Source organism: Melospiza georgiana, chromosome 5, assembly GCF_028018845.1.
Source record: "Melospiza georgiana isolate bMelGeo1 chromosome 5, bMelGeo1.pri, whole genome shotgun sequence".
NCBI classification, from domain to species: domain Eukaryota; kingdom Metazoa; phylum Chordata; class Aves; order Passeriformes; family Passerellidae; genus Melospiza; species Melospiza georgiana.
Genome location: NC_080434.1, coordinates 25,138,981 through 25,151,638, shown reverse-complemented (window position 1 = coordinate 25,151,638; position 12,658 = coordinate 25,138,981). Strand labels below are relative to the sequence as shown.

At 42.1% G+C, this 12,658-nt stretch overlaps 1 protein-coding gene across 1 annotated transcript in view; it reads right to left on the bottom strand.

Annotated features, from left to right (window-relative positions):
• FAM13A (family with sequence similarity 13 member A) overlaps positions 1–12,658 on the bottom strand; it is a 119,122-nt gene that overhangs the window by 58,351 nt on the left and 48,113 nt on the right. The window lies entirely within an intron of this gene.

The window sequence follows — 12,658 nt, the reverse complement described above, 5'->3', positions numbered from 1 at the left end:
GTGCTGTAGCTGGCCACCCATCTCCGACCCAGCGCAAAGAGAACTCGTCTTCCCTTAATATCTGAACTCAAGAAACAACTCATGTTCACAGTGGACTATTCTCAAGCACTCCTGCTTCTACATCTGTGGCTGCTGACCAAATACTGCTCTGAAACAACAAATCACAGCATTCCATTGGGCAGAATTTTGGGGCTGGGAAGAGCAGTAGCAAAGGCACCAAGCACAAAGGGTGTGTTACTTACCGGGACAGCAGCCTCCAAAAATGAACAGCACAAAATCACTGAGGTCTTGCACTGAAACATTTAATGGTTACTGAATGAGCATACCCAGAGTTTTACTTTTCACTTTTGGAGCTCCTCTGCCCAGAAGGCCTGAGGAATTGCTCTCCATTTCCCCCAACATTGGACAGAAACGCTTCTGCTGATGCCCTGTCTGTGAACAATGTTATCACACTGCATACTTTGCGTGATGGGGAAAGGGATGATCCTAATCTGATAAAGGGGACTAAGAGTGTCCTTTCAACACTTTAGGTGGTCCAAACATAATGGCACATATCAATCTTCAAAAACTCAAGTCAATATTGGAAGTACCATCCCGTTCAACCCCAGAGGGGATTAGTGCTGGCTTGGGAGAAAGCTGAGGCAGGAGCTTAGTACCTGTATGTTCAACACTTCTATAGAGATGTAGGTCATGCCAACTAAACATGAGCCACATCAGCTTTCCAGAGAAGCAGCCAACACTCCCAGGTTAGCAGAGGGTATCAGACATTTCACAGGGATGCCCAACACATCCTGGCCCTTGCCAGCAGGGGCATTTTCTGTCAAAATCAAGAGCAGTGGGCATGCAGCCTCAGAAAGCAGTGGCATGGAGTAGAGACACAGGGGTCAATTGAGACGTAGATGTGGCTTTGCTTCAGTACCCTGAGCTGTTTAATATCTGCTCCTGTCAGCTGGCTGACTGGAAGAAGTGCTTTAGTAATGCTTCTGCCCACTGCCTCAGCACAAGCCTGTTCTGCTGTGACAGTCACGCCACGCACAGCACAGGGCCCCTTTTTAGGAAAGTCAGCAATGCTGATAAAGCACTCTGCCATCATGGATCTGGGCTGCTCTTACCCATTGCAATTAAATGAGTATCTTGAGGACTTCCTGGTAAATTAAATGCACCATATGTGCTCATAAGCAACTAAAACTATGAGTGAAAGATTTTATCCTGATAAATAAAACTACTTCAGTATAAAACAAAAGCATCTTGTACTATTTCAACAGTTCGACAATAAATCAAATTGACTTTTCCTGGCCAGTCTTTTTTTTATACACACACAATTATTCATACTTTATTACACTTCTATAAACTGAGTGTTACCATTGGGATGCCATTAAAAAAACTTAATTTTCCACATTTAACTAAGGATCCATCTACATGGGCAAGGAGTCAGGGATCTTCAGAGCAGCTTGCTGAATAAACAGAAGTGGAATAACTTAAATAGCTGCTGTACTATTAATTTATACACTAGCTATTCTGTCATAACTTCCCTGGGACTTGCTTGTATAAATAAGCTTAAAAGTACTAAGCTCCTTGACAAAGAATTCACTAACAAAAAGAGATCCTGTAATAACCAGAAAGATTAATTTACGGATTAGCATCAGTGAGGAAGGTTAGCTTGTGGCATCATGCTAAAATTAACCAGATGCCAACAGTAAAATTGCAGGGCTCCTTGTGCCCTCAACACTCAGATCCACCTTTTGTTTCTGTTCTCTTCTTTTGCAGTCCCCTCAATGGGTATCAGCTTTCTCCTTGCATCCTCTTATGTCTCTTTCAACATTGCCAAAGCCATCACAGCTAAGAAGGGGTACAGGAGCTCATGTTTCCCTACACCTATTGGCACACAACTTCAGCAACTGTTGAAAGGTGACCAGAGCTGAAAAAATGCTAGCTGGTTGCTAGCACTGCTGGTTTCCCAAAGGTTTATTTACTTTGAGAACAGCTGCAGACACTGCAACAAAAGATTTTAACATGGAGAAATGTCAGAATGGAATTTTTAAAACTCCTTTTGAGGACTGTGGCCAACCATTGGTAAAAGTGGTAGTACAGGATGCATGTCACCTTAGGTCAGTTCACACTGTCTCAAAGGGCCCTTTGAATCTCTCAGCTGCTACACAAGAACACAAATCTTAATTCTTCACCTCCCCTGTTCATGTGTAGGGACCACAAGTGATTTATTAGTGGCACAAAGCAGGCAGACAAAAGCTGCCAGAAAGCTGCAGTCTTATCTCCAAACAATTCCACTTCCTTCACACAGATGTTGACGGTAAAACCAACTTGCTATTTGTCAGAGGCAGGAATTCCTACCCTCCCCTTGCCCTCTCATGCCTTTTTTTAACTTGCATAAACTCAGGCTGGGCTAGCACACATAAAACCTGGGATTATACAACATTTTGGTTTGGATTTGCTTGTACTAGTTGCATTTGTTCTCCCATATTAAACAAAGAAGGCAAAATCTCTTCTGCAAGTTCATATATTACTCAGAAAGGCCAAACTCATCTGTTGGCACCAACAATGCTCCACCGAAGCCCTTTATGGTACCACCAACTACAGAAACAGAGGATGAGGGAAAACCCTCTCTCAGGACAGGCACAGCATCCTCTCCACTGACTATATGCTCCCTAGTGCATTGAGAACATTTCAGGAAAATAGACAGCAAGTAACAATAAAAATGATAAAGTCCTTTGAAATACCAACACATACCACCACACTTCAGCACCTACACCAAAGTAACACCTGTGTTCAAACTATTTGATTTGTAAATTTCTTACTGAGTTTCAAAAAAGGGAGAAAAACACTGGCTGGAACTAAATATGAACAATCACTTTTCTCCATCAAAGTTGAAAGAACAACTGCACATTTGGGAAGGAAGTCTCCTGTCAATCATCATTACAGAAGTGCTTTCTCCTCTTTCTTTCCCTTTCATACTTTGCTGCACACCAAGTAATTTTCTCAGCATATAAAGCAACAAGAGAAGAGGATCTGTGAGCAGCACCAGAGGATACAAGATATGTGATCTAAATAATGGATTTTATGAGGATATGGTTGTGCCTGCCTCCTGAAAAACAGTTATCCCTTGCTTCACTGCACAGTCATACATAAATCAGACACTATTCAAAAATTAAAAAAAAAAAAAAAGAAAAGAAAGGCAATCTTTCCTGGTCTGACAAAATCTGAGGGCTTTTAGGATGCTACTCAATACCATCAATTTATTCCCACAATGCTTTCTAAGTTACGCAACATTTTCCTTCTGGCAGAAACATGAAATGGAAAGGAAATATATTGTCAGACTGAAAATTACAGAATGTACTTTTCAAAATACTACCAATACAAAATTAAAAATTCCATTATTTATGTACACATACTTTTATTAACAGACACATTTTCCTCTTTAAGGTAGCTATGCATATGAACATCTGCCATTATAAAGGATAAATACCCTGGAAAATCTCCTGCAAGCCAGAAAACTTGTGTGCACATATGAAATAAGCAAGTCACACATAAATAGAAACTGTGGCCTTCAAGTCCAAACAAAGCAGATAGACAATTAAAAAGGCCCCCTCCCCAAAAGGGCACAAACAGGAAGAAAGACCAACTAATACATTAAAAGCATAATTTAGTGAAAGGGGACTCCTCAGAAAGGTTTAAAAGTAGTAATGGTGACTTTGCAAAGCTGGTGCTCAGCACTGTTTCACTTAAGGATGTTTCAATGATCTGTAAGTAAAAGTCAAATTATAGTGGTGGTTATTTTTATGCATGTATACTGCTATATTTTTATGTATGCTGGTGGTTTTTATGTATGTTGTGTGCAAGCCAGCATTAAAACTTTCAAAATCTGGGAACTATTTGCAAGATGGGGGTACAACATCCTACTTACAAGCCCAGAGTGACTGTGTGGCTGAAGAAATTATCATCATCCTCAGAGACATCAACATGGGTATTACATAAAAAAGGTGTGTTATGTCTGTATTTCCTGCTAGGTTTTGGTTGTTGCAAAAGACTTTGATCAGTTCAAGAATTCCCATTTCAAGCAAGTTGTGAAAAACTGAAGAGTGCTAAGAGACAGCCCATGAAGGGCACACAAAAACTAAACCCACACATTTAGTGTTTTTCAAAGAAAATCATTGATGCATGCAGGAAACATTAATACTTGACCTAGTACTCACAAACTGATGAAGACTCAATGGTTGGAAGTCAAAGATTTGCAAGTCATGTCTAGAAATTAAGACATTTTAAAGTGGTGAGAATAATTAACTACTGATGTAATTCATCAATAATTATAGTGAATTTTTAATGTTCTTAAAAATTTCAGTTGCCTCCATTTAGGAACACCAAGCCATACACAAACCGTCTAGACGGAATTTGCAGAATTTTCATTCTTATTTTTGTAACTGATATTCCTCTTGTCCAAAAGAGGAGCAGGATGCTCTCAGCTGACTTCATTTTACCCCTTTTAGTTTTTGCACTGCCATAGAAATACAAGCCTTGTTGGCATATCTGTGGAGAATATACTAGTTTTTGCACAATAGCTCTTCTGTTCCCTCCTGCAACTCAGAGGCCAAATCACCTTTTAAACATTTTAAGCTACTTTAAATCTGCTAAGGGGGAACCATATTCCAGAACTGTTCTTTAAACTTGCAGGGACAAGAGAAAAGTACGCACCAAACTGAAAGCTTCTCAGAGCTTCAGGTTCTCAGCATTCCTGATCTCATCCAACAGATAAGCACAAAAGTTTCCCATTGCAAGGGACACCTCATGCTCCCTGGAGACCTGGATTTGCTGCTGTGGCTTCCCTTCAATAAACAGCAGTGTCCTTTGCAAGCACTGCCACACCCGCTTGCCCGCTGCTTAAACTTGTTCCAGAGAGAGGACTCTCACCCCACGGGATAGCCCAGAAATTATTTCTTGGCCTCCATCCTGGAGAAGGGGGAGGATTGGGAGTAGGTTCCTGAAGGGTTTCCTGGGAAAGCAACAAGTGATGAATGGTTGTGCCAGCTAATCTGCTGTGGGAACAGGGTAAAGCATGCTGAGTGACAAGGTCACTAGGTTCTTCATCTGCACCAGTTAGTGCAAGTGCCAGAGCATGGGAGAGCAAGCAAACAAGCAGCAGTCCAGTCTGGCACAAGTTATTTTCAAAGCAGGCTTTCTCCAAAGCTCTGCTAATCTAATGAAATTCCTAAATTTTAGTGCCCAATTAAATTTCTCCCACTCTTCTAAACTGTTATTTCTTTAAAACACTAAATTGTTTTTTCTACAAGAATGTTTGCGCAAAAGCTTTCTAAAAATCCAGCTGTTTCAGACCAATGAAAATGTCATTGAAAATTATGAAGAATAAGCATTCATTTGTTAGCAAAAATGTTTTAAAATATCTAAGTGAGTCCCTGGTGCTTCCTCCATGATTTATATTACCTACCAAAAATATCACTGCTTTTACACTTTCCCGTCTTCCAAAAACATCCTTCCACTCCTCTACAAAATTACTATCCTTTGAAGTCCACACCTCTGCACCCATCATGTTCCCTGCTTCCTAAAGCACCTTCAAGTGACGTGCTTGTAGTCCACACAAAAAACAAGGATATGGGAAGGGGCTGAGGAAAGCAGAGGAACAGGCCACACCACTCACGTTTGCTGCACGTGGCTTTTTACTCCACTGAAAGATAAACTGCTGTCTGTGTTGGCAGAGGAGGCAGTCTGGCAGAGTCACCCTCCAGGAATAGCTCCTCTTCTCCAGCTGACAAAGTGACTGAAAGGAGTCCCCCTTTGTACCAGTGCCCCAGTGGCCGGCCTGGCTCCGGGAGAGCTGGTGGGAAAAAGATGACTCGGCAGGAGAGATGGACTCTGGCTGAGAAGTACTAAAACAAGAGTGAGCTGGGTGAGAATAACTCCACTCTCTGCCTAGAGCTGCAAGATACATCTGCCACAGAAGCAAGGGAGATCCTGCTAAAAGGCAACTCCAGATCCATTAAAACCTGGCTGCATTTGAGCAGAACACAGCCCTCTCAGGTCAGCCTTGGGGCTTCTTCCTGTGCCCAGCTGTGTGTACAAAAGAAACAACAAATGGTTGTTTATGCACAGCCAGATACAGAGATATAGAGGGCTTAATCAGCACAGCTCACTGCTGTGCCCCTCATTTGCAACATCAGTTTTGAGCCTAGCTGCTCTCTACGTGTCCAGGCTGTGCAAACACCCTTCTGTCCCACTGCAGGACACTCCTGTCAAGACTGGCACAAGTGGATGCTGCAAGAAAACAAGTTCAGCATACAAGTTCATCATCAGGAACATTCAGAACAACGTGGGTAAGGTCTGTAAGTTTTCAACTTCCCAACCACCTCTCAGAGTCTTGGGAAAAGAACATATTTTTCTACTCAAGGAGCATAAATCCAGCAAAAGCTAACAAGATTTTAGAGGAAACTTTTTTTTTGTGATGCTCAATAGCTGTTAGAACAGCGATCACTTGAATTTATTTTTTTTTTCAATTTGACACTTTCTGAAGTTTCAGGATGGGATTTTTTGAAGGAAACATCTATACATTTTATAAAATATGTTGTAGTGATTGTAGTGTTCCCAATCATTTTTCAGTGGCTAGAAAGTTCCTAACCATAAAGCAGAACAATAAAACAGTTATTTTATTAGATATTAATCCCTCCCTATATGACTCAAGCTTTCTGAATGTACAGAGCCTGAGACTGCGAAAGGACCTGAGGAACTGGTGGTGGAATCTTTTGTTTCCAGGAGTCCTGTCAAAGCCTTAAAAACTACAAGTAATTAACAACCAAGCAGTTTTTGGTTTTTCTTTGCAACTACCTAGTGGCCTCTCTTTGCAGGCATCCCTAGCATAAACACACTATTTCAGCAGGTGCATAATGAAAAGAAAGCTTTGGTACAGGAACAGAACTATCTTCACACTTCCTAACTGCAACCCTCTCTGGCCAGGAGAGGGTTGAGCCAATGTGAGAAGTGCAATTTGTAGATAAGCAGTCAGCTTGGGATCATCCTCCTCACAACAGATAAAAGGAGAGGAAATCTCTCGTGGCCACTGACCATGAAAGAGAAGGATTTTACAACGCTGAAACAGCTCAGAGCCAAACCGATGCAAGCAAAGTGACAGCAGCGAGTGACAACTCTGCCATGCCACGCTCAGCCTCTTCTTATTAGAGAGCCAGCTGACCACTTTGAATAAAAATATACATGTATGTCACAGGAAGTCACAGCTGAAGGCAGCAGCCTGCGCTGCAACGTGCTGAACACAACGTCCAAAAGCGCAGCTCTCCCAGCTGAACCGGGAAATTGCAGCAGCAAACAAACCTGACTGAGAACCCAGTGACCTCTGCCTGCTGATCTTCCTGTGGGGACTGCCTGCAGGACATAGGCCCAGGTCCCCTCTGGGAAGGAATACCTCACAGCCTCAGGTGGTCAAAAACTGCTGGCTCTGCACAGCTAACGGAAAAAGAGCACTCTGTGCTGAGCCTCCCCTTCGGAACAATGGACCAGGCACTTCAGCAGACAGCCTAAGGAAGTTACAGGAGAGGGAACTACTTACTTATTGAAGTAAAAATAAGTCAAGTCACAGTGCAAAGGCTTTGTTTCTTCCCTACTTGCTTGAAACATGAGTTAGTGATGGGTGTCTTGGTTTATAAACACATGAATATTAAAAGCACAAAGATTTCCAAGGTTAGCCTACACTCCTTATGATTCACTGTGTGTTCTCCAATAAAAGGTCACATATTATTTTGTTTAAAAATTACTTAAAAATCATACAGATGTTTGTCCTTTATTCCCTCAGCACATCTATTATGTGGTCCAGTTGGTATCTGAAAGCCATCAGCTTCATGAGATGTTGGGATTTCCTCCTCACAGCAAAAGCAGATAACAAAATAAAAAATCCTTCTAGCTGAGAGAGCCATGCCTGAGCTACAGAAATGGAGTCATTTTTTTCCAGCTTTGTTAGTCAATTACTGTGAATTTACTGTAGTTTCTGATTTCTAAGGCTGCTGGATGCTGTCCCAGGAAACAGGAAAAGCTAATTTGGCTTGGCTCATGGACCGAAAGAAGAAGTTTTGTTTCCATATGCACATTATGACAATAAAAGTGCATATGTGCCTTCCACCTCGAATAGTCACCAGATCCTTGTTTTATATATGAATCTTCTTGCTTACAAGATGAACCTCCACTTCCGTGGCACAGGTCAGGGCATCAGATTCAAAATATTCCCCATCACACAAGCCATAATTTGTCACCATGTAAATCTTGCAAAGAGAGACAAAGATGAAATGGCTAGAATTATAAAGGAAAGTTAGAACAGTGTAATGGACAAAGCCTAATTTAAAGGAGTAACCTGTGTGGGGTGGAAGAGAAAGGTCAAATGCTTGGAAAAGTACACTGAAATCCACCCAGGTGACTTGCATGGAAAAAATCTACATAATTACATGGGTCTGTAACTGTTATTACATCTGGGCTATAGACAGGGGAGAAGAACCCAGGAAGAGCTCAGGCCACACCCTGATTTTCCATTCACAGTCACCTGCCTTGGAGAGACACAGAAATCACATGTCTTTGTGACTGTGTTTTTAGAAAACGAAATGCTTTTCTTAACAGCTCATTATGTAAGGCAGCTCCTGCTGCCAGCATCCCACAATGCAAGAAAGAAGGGAATTGATTGCATAGGAGGGTGGAGACAAATGTACTTGCAAAGTTAAATGAGTCAGCTTGGAAAAACTAACTCAACACAACCTAAAGAGAGAAAGTGGCAAAAAGCAACAACACTTTACATAAAACGTTCTCTCTGAGGGCTCAGAACAGGGCCTGTCAGAGGCTGCTGCATGCTGAATGATGCAGAAGGCAACTGTGATTACCACCTCCCTACCAACATTCCAGACCTTTACCCCTTTCTTGAATCGTTTTCTCGAAGAATCAGGGCAGCCCTGCCTGCTGCCTGGCTGCAGTCCCTTACGTAAACCAGGCAGCACGGCTCCTCAGTGGTAAGGCAAATTATTACTTTTGATGGGGACTGAATGTGCTGGCATGATAGACTTCAAAAACAAAAAACCCCAAACCTAAACAAAACCAGTCAGCTAAGCAAACAACACTAGCCCTCCTGTTTGATTTGTTCTGGCAAGAACAGACCAATTCTTATCACATGCCAGAGAATAATGATAAGTTTTGGCTTGCCTTGGCTTTAAACCTCAGCTGCTAAGAGGAAAGCAAATAAATAGGGAAAATGTTTACAGTAAGCACAAACTTCTCAGTGTACAAATAGATGTATGTTTTCATACCTCAATAACTAACAGTGAAAATATACAGTGTCATTAAGAAGGAGGCACAGCAGGGTACATTAACCAACCCTTTATTTTAGGGATGCTACCACGCTACTAGGCATGTTCCTTTATTTTCAGGACACAGGCCAGATATAAGGATTTTTGTGAACAAAAGGTTGATGTGTAAACAAACCTTCTCTTTGAGAACATGCACGTGTTAGAAAGCCAGCACAGCATTATCTGTGCTGGCAAATCTCAGTGCAGCTGTGATGGCAGTCACAAACAGGAATTTGTGATCTCTGGCACACAAAGACCTGGCTACAAAATACAGAAGGCTGGCTCGCTGAACAACTGCTGTGGCTGCTCTAAGCCGTGGCTCTGAGGAGCTGCACAGTGTTTTTCATAAAGTGTGTCTGCCATACATGGCACCCATTCCCCAGCACCCAACCATTACCAGGCAAGGATGGGTACTCAGCTGCACTCTTTCCATGCACAGCGCCTAACAGCAACACAAACAGTAGGATGCTCTCCTACTGAGGGATCCCTCTTCAAAACAGTCCCAGGAGTGCAAAAAGACACAGCTCCAGCAAGTGCTAGGATAGACATGTACAACAGTAAAGCATATTTCAGTGCCCTTTCCTGGACAAAAGATCCAGCATAGTGTCAACCAAAGTCTGCAGACAGCTTGCACCTCTGAGCCAGTATCAGGAAAGACATTTATGCTCACATTTTGACTGCAGGAAGCATTTTCCCTCCTTCCTGAAGGCTCTCTCTTCTCTTTGCTTACATACAAAATTTAGCCCAAAAGGCGAGAAAATTGCTTGCAAGAGGCCCTCCTACCTTGTATCCATGTAAGTCTTAATATATCTAACCCTCAAGTAAAAGCCATTTGACTCTATTATTTGAAGCAGTTATTTGAAGTTGTAGTCCCTCTAAACATATTCAAAATCATGCCAATTCCTACTGCAGTCATCTATGAACCAGAGCTTTGACTTCTTCCTTCTAGACAGAGAAAGAAAGAGGGACTCAAATAGGGACTCAGCTTCACAGAGCTGCAGGACCACTCCAGACCCCTCTCACTGAAGGTCTTGGGTAAGGCCCCAGGGTGGCCCATTCCCTCCATCCCACTCTCCATTCCAAAGGCTGCTGCCTTCCCCAGCTCCTGAGTCTGCAGCGTGTGTCTTGTGGCTCTCATCCAGGTAAAGACAAAGGACGTGTGTGGTTCCCAGGCTCCAGAGGTTTGGCCCTGAAGTTCTGCACAGGAACTCTTGCACAAATGAGATGAGACTCACAGAAGTAAATAACAGGCTGCATACTGCCTAAAGACTTTAAAAATTTTTTTCTGAGGACCAGTCTCTTCTACCCCTTCTCTATTTCCTTCCTTTGTCTCTTTCCTTCTCCTCTGTTTTTGGATTTACTCAAGAGCTGCATACATATGCTTTTCTGCTGCTGCATAATTAGCAGTTTGCCCTTGGCATACAGCTATAATAATGAGGCAATTTTCAAAACAACACATGCATTATGTGCTAGTGGGGACTACAGGTATATAGAGTTAAACCAGCCTTTTTTTTCAGAAAAAAAAGAACATAACTTATAACATTTTCTTAAAATAACTGTTGTGAACAGAAGGTGATGGAGATTTTATGCTCTGCAATGTTATGACTGCAACTGATGTATTGCATATTTCAGATGACAGCAGCACCTTCAAAAAATTCCTGCAATGAGGAATATCATACCTGTAAGGAGGCATAATATGACTTTCAGTATTTTTAAAAAATGGTAAGTCATTATAGAAGACATAGTCACAAATGTAGTTGCTACTGAATATGTGGATCTTCATTTTAAGGACAACTGTATGAAGACATATATTAAGAGGCATATTAAATAGTATTAAAAATCACTAATCAACCAGAAGCCTCTTATTTTCTCACTGAAGGCTCTAGTGTCAAATGAAACTGATGGAAAATTTACTGAAGATTGCAATCCTTGCTGGAGGGAGCCTTAGTGTGTGTGGTTATTTCTTCACTGTTACACCTGTAAAGCTGCTAAAAGTGGAATTCTGTATCTACTCTTCTATGTAGCCCTTTATCCTCTTCTAATCCACCCATATCATGGTATCTGAGCATGGAAAGGGAACAAACCACAGGCGTTTTCAGGAAACAGCAAATGATTATCACTGCCAAAAACAACCTTTATTCTTTTCTAGCGAAGATCATATCATAGTTGAGCAGATACAGTCATTTCACTAAAACTTATCTGGTAATTACACGTAATTAATGATAAGATTTATTTTAGAACTGTTGGTACCTTGTGACACAAAACCTCCCAACAAGAAGAGCAGTGTGTTTGCAAAGCACTTTGTAATCTAGGTCAGATGCCAGAGTCCTCCTGCTGAAAAAGGTGAAAACTCCTAATAATAGCCTTGCACTGAAGTAACACCAGGTAATACTTCATTGTGGGCTTAAATTACATGGCAGTGGCACAGTGCTGCCAAAAGCAGGTTTAAAACCACTCCTGATACATCAGAGCTCTACATCGATGCCAGGGAATCAAGGTTTGTGCCCATTGCACAGACAGATGTCCCCCAAGCATGTCGGGTCTGCTGAATACCTCTCTCTGCTCTTCCCCTGGTCCACAGCCTTCTCTCCATCCTATCCTGCCCAACAACCTGCCAGCCTGAAGCTGCAAAGAAAACAGCAAACACTACCTACTCCTCCTTCAGCAGCAGCAGTAGATCACTGACAAAAAGGTACCAGAAGCAAATGGCAGCACAGATATTCAATGCAATTAGGTAAATATGTACAGAAGTGTGACAGGACAGGAAACTAGGACATTCTTGAACAAAATGGGATTACAAGAGAATTAATTTCTACAATTAATTAATTTCCCAGATAAAATCAGAGATGCAGATATCTTTCAACCCAAGGCCCGAGCATGAAGATCAGCCTTCTGCCTAGTTACAAACACCTTTCATTTGGTGCTTAATTTCCTGTGCCAGCACTGGCCCAACTGTCCCATCCTTCACCAGCACTCTTCTAAGCAATTGCACATTGACAGGAAAGCAGGATTCCCTACAGCAAATAATTACATTGTCTGGGAACTGTTCTGCTGAAAGAAAGGCAGTTTGTTGGGGTACCTCATGAAGTACATCAGTCACACACACCTTCCCAGACACAAGACCTGGCAGTTCTTTATTTCAACCCTTGTGCACTTCATTTCCCTTTACACCTGGGAACACATAGCAGAGTACAGGCACACTCCCTGCCAGGTTCCAGCATATCAACACCAGAGGCTGGAACTTGCGCCACAGCCCCATCCGCCTGCTCCAGTATAGCTGCTACAACTGTATTGCCTTCTCCAGT